Here is a 5,312-nt window from a genome sequence, read left to right on the forward strand (position 1 = left end):
CAAAAATATTTGTTTATAATTTCTTGGACATTGTTAAGTATTGGCTTGCACTCTTTCTGCATGTTTAATCTCTGCAACTTAGGAGTTAGCAGCCATGGTTTGGAAATTGGAATTGTGTTGTAGGTTAGAGTAGACTTCATTAAAATTCAACTCATATTTTCCATGTTAATTTACTTTGCTGCAATAATGATCATTTGATGCATGTATTTGAATAGTTGCAAGAAATGTGTTGATTTGCAAGGGTGGGAACACCTTTCCACATCCAACTAGACCTTTCCATCTTTGTCCTAGGCACCTAACCTTGCTTCCAAACTCTATCTCTAAAGTCAATATGTTCAGGTAAATGAAGGACACCGTGAGCATCAAATTTGGCGCAACACTGAGGGGTACTAGGCTTGGATAAGTGGCTTCCACACCCTTCATTCACCTCCTTCATCCTTCATCCTTCATCCACCTTCCTCTTCCTTCAAGACACCATTTTTGTCCTCAAAAAGCTCTTGGACCCTCCTCTTGTAGAAAAACAGGACCTCCTGTAGCACCTCTTGTAGCAAACCTGTAGCATTGTTTTCTTCAACCATTTTTGCTCCATACTTTGAGTATGGAATAGTTAAGTTAAATAATTCCCCCCCAAACTATGATTTGATGATTAGGGAAGGCTCTAAGACCACTCCAACCTCCTCCTTTCCTCACTGCAACCATCAGATAACAAAATAGAGTTAGAATTAGTATTTTTCCTCATAGGCATGTTAAAGATTGGATTCCTCATTTTCAAGCAAGTGTGAGTAGACAAATGATGCATGCAAGTAGGTTATTGATTTGATTAAGTGTGCAAGTAGATAGCATGATTTACTTCTACAAATAGACTTGCCTTTTCCTTCCATGCAATTTCAATTACCATTTACATTTAATGAATGGAATTTTCACCTTTGTAATTAAAATCATGTTCATTTATGCTTTCATAAGAATTTTCGCTATAATTAGTTGGAGGAGTGGTCTTTGAACACCTTGATCTAATTTCATTAATCAGGGTGACATGAGTATAACCTAACATGTTGTGCTTATAGCACTGTCACCTCTAAGTTTATAGGAACCTCACGTTGATAATTTAAGTTGAGAATCCCTTGGGAGTTGCAACATCCTTGGTGCAATATCAGGGCTCATCACTTTTTGGCATCGTTGCTGGGGAGGTGTCTAAGTAGGTGTTGTTTCTACTTAAGAGTTGAATGTTTTTTTGTTTTGCATCAGTCTTAATATTTTGAAAAAAAAGTGAAAATTTCAAAAAGGAATTTATTCTTTAATTCCTCATAGGAGTAGGGATAACCAATGGAAATTCTTACCAAAAACCCCCACCCCCTCAAGCAGTCAACCTTCATTATGTTGAATTTCCATGACCCTGGTGTCTAGGATAGAATATTAGAAACTATGATGCTACCAAGCCAAGAATATCAACAAAGCTACCTTGCACAACAAAATAATATAAAGCAGTAAATCACACATGCACAAGTATAGACATCTTTTTACAAAATATTGTAAAAATATGTACAAAAACCCAATCTTCGTTATATTAAACCAAATAAATAATACAACATTCTACGGATCCCATACAAGGGATAATGGCCCTCAATTATCCACAAGTACAAGAACACAAGATATAATGACAATCTCGTTGCAATATCAATGTCATATCTTGTCTTGTCGGTCCTTCACTTTTGTTCTACTCTTTAATGCCTCTTAGTCCATCAAGAGACAACACATAGAGTCTTCAAGAGGGTTGCCAGCTATCACTGTTGCAATTCTCTTCTGCTAAAATGAACATGGGATAATCCAATCTGCTCTTCTAGGTTGGCTAATACCTAAGCTCTAATATTCTAATCTAGCAATCCACTAGTCCATCAATGTACTGCACATTAGGCTCATCAACTTCACCCAACCTTTAGTTATCAAGCTCTCTTTATGACTGCTTGTCAAGGGCTACTTTTGGTGACCAACATGTTGCCCTCCACCAGTTCAATGTCACCCAATCCAATCATTGTAGGATCTGCTCTTAGAAGAGGCTTTCAACCATCAAAACAAGCCTCCCAATTGGGTCCCACATGATGCAACTATCCACACAGTAGGATTGATCCACTAGCAACAAATACAACACTAAATTATGCACATACATGTTCTCATGAGCTGGTACACTTGCTATAGAATTTCAATCTGGTTAGGGCATCATTGTACTCTATGACAACTTTCTCTAACTTGCCCTACAGTCACCTTTTCCTCTGCGGTTTTCCCTCTTTTTCTTGTTGCCTCACATGTTGACTTGTTCCTTGCCTTTACACTAGGTAATGCCTTACGGCCCCCTCCAACAATCTAATTACAGACCTACGGTACCTATGTTGTCCCACAAAGCCTGCGGTCCTCCAAAAACAAGGAGTAACCACCCTGAAATGTGTACCACACTACCCAGAATTCACTTGTCTAGCCTCTGCTGCACCTTGGCCTTCTCCAACCTAGAAAACAAACCACAAAACTACCCTTCTATTGCTCATCCCTCTCCCTTTTGTGCTACGTCTACCTCATGAGATGATCTTTCTATGAAATGTTGCACTTGGATGCTCTAAATAAGACTCACGCACCTCATATTTATATCACTCAATGAGGATTTCAACGAATCCTTGTCAATTGTCAACAAGTCTTTCTAAAGCAAAGATGACTTGCACAAAACATGACAGTGACAGACAAAAAATTAATATCTATTGATCTAGAGCTCCAATTTGAGTGATTTTTGAAGCATTAGATTTGACTCACCATCTTCTATCACCTAAAATTGTATCATGCCCATACGTCTCATGGTTTTGGACCAAATATTTTGGGTGAAAAACCCCAACACTTGGGGTCCAAGCCCACAAGTGACACTTGTGGTGCTCCAACGTCCAAACCCTGAACCCTAGGGCTTGGAGTACCTCCCAAGCTACTAAAAAGCATTCCCTCTTAGTGAGTGATGAGCCTCATCATTGGTTAACTATATGGACCTGAATCCACCTCCTAGTTTATTCAAATCAACTCTTCTCATAACTTATTACATATTTTGATTGTATTTTTCTTAATGAGATGAATCAAAGTGAGATATTATGCCTAGTGGACTAATATGCATCGATTGTAGGTTTTTGAGATAAAATCATGGAAATTTTGGCTAATTAAGGGTTGAAACTCGAATGAGACAAGGAGGAGAGATTGTAGGAGGTAGATCTTCCTCAATTACTCCTCACTCATTCGAATATTCCTCCATCAATCACACCAACTCGGAGTACAAGCAGCCAAGTCATGGAGATCAAAAGGCAACCGAGCAAGTGACAGGAAAAGAGCTAGTTTATCTTGAAGTTTGGGAGCCGAACCTCCCTAGATTTAAGGAGGGCGTTGGATACTTCAGTGGTATAAATAAGAAGGCCTGGAGCCTCATTAGGATTCAATTTTTTGTTGTAAAAACACTAGTCATTTTCGAGTTCAAGACTTGTGGGAGAAATTGTTATGTAATTTTTTGTTTTGATAATGAAAATGAGCATTTCCTTGATCCAGCACTAAGTTGACTCAGAGGGTTGAAGCTCTTGGGTTAGGGCCCAACCCTAGCAACAAAGGATCCTCTTCTTGTATTTGTATGCTTAGTCAATTTCATAGATTAATGGTTGAATTGTCAAATTATTTCATTGCAAGTAGTTGTAGATTTGATTAGTTTGCTTTCATTTGTGCTTTACTTCAACGGTAGCTTAGAAGAGATAAAGGAACATCACAAAGCTGTCAGTAGGTGGATTTGGCCTCACTCCTTCATTCAGGAATCATGGTTTGAGGAAATAACCCCTATGCAGCCCCAAAAAGACAGAATTCTAGTTTCTCAGGGAATTTAGGGTTTTATGTACTTAGGCCAGCATTTGATCAGTTTGCAAGAATAGGATTTAGTTATCATTTCTTGTATCTTTAGTATTACATTATATCTAATCGAGGTTTCATGTTATTCTGCAAGTCTTCCCTCATGCATGAAGTAGGAAGCTAGCTCATGAAATATTGTTTTCCTTAGTTAATTGAAATCCTTCTTGTTTACATGATTTTTGGATAAATTTCAATGGTTGATGCAGTGCATGAGTTTCAGAAGTACAAAGAGATTTCATGATCAAAAAACTCGTTCCAACTTCATCCATCCATGATCATTCCTTCCTTTCACCAAAACCCTCACCAATTTCTTCATTTCACAAGAGTACTTCTCCAAGCTTGTTGAGAAAATCCAGCCATCTCCCAACTCTGGTTTTGAGTTCTAAAGTAGTCCTAGGCACTCCCTTACCTCATTCCATCCACCAGCCACCTTCCCTAAGCCTTCCATCACCTTCAAAATTCCTCCTTTTTCTCTCAGTTGTATCCTGTAGGAATACAGGGGATCCTGTAGGAATTCAGGACATCATGTAGAACACATTAGGACATCCAATAGGTTGACCTGTAGTGGCCTGTTTTGAGGTGGAATTGTGGAAAAATACCCTAGGAAGCTAGAAAAAGACCCCTACTTGTCTCTCAAGCCTTTTAACCATTCACCATCATCCATAAGCCACCTGCCACATCACCAAAAGAAGTTAGCTTTCACACTTTCTTATAAAAAAATACAAGAAGAGAAACAAAGTTATTTTATTCATTTACATGCACATAGGTAGAGTGTTTGATGTTTCGATTTTCATACCTAGGACAGTAGGATTGCATACATGTTAAATTGGCATTCTTTTGAAGCAAAGCCTCTTAGCAGTCAGTTAGAAAAATGGTGTGTTTAGTACTTGATTTCAGCCTTTTTCCTTGCTGCAGTAGACAAGCTTTCCCTTAGTGTAGAATTGTCTTTTCCTCATTGGTAATCAAGCTTCTTCTTAATCAATGGAAGTCTGGTTTGAAAAACCTTAGTGGTCTATCGCCAACTTAGCAGTGACAAAGAGCAGACCCATCACATTTACTTGTGTATACAACATTGTCACCTCCAAGTTTGGACAAACCCCGAGTTGATAAAGTAAATTTGGTAGCCCCAGGAGTTGTCGGGGAGGTGTCTGAGTAATATGTGATTAATGATTTCTTTCTTCCATTTCTTATCTTTGACATTCTGCTATTAGTTTCATTTCTGCAAAAGTAATTTAGTTTGCTTTCTTTTCCATTCTACATTCTCTACTTTCTTTTCCATTCTGCATTCTTTGCTTTCTTTTCCATTCTGCAAGTGAGATTTCATTCAAGCAGTTAGTTTCCATTCAGTTTGCAATTTCAATTCTGCAATTATTTTCAAAGCTTGAAAAAAAACACAAAAC

The sequence above is a fragment of the Pinus tabuliformis genome, chromosome 2_1 (genome assembly GCF_031772625.1).
Source record: "Pinus tabuliformis cultivar Carrire ecotype Pingquan chromosome 2_1, CPIR1, whole genome shotgun sequence".
In the NCBI taxonomy this organism is placed as follows: Eukaryota; Viridiplantae; Streptophyta; class Pinopsida; order Pinales; family Pinaceae; genus Pinus; species Pinus tabuliformis.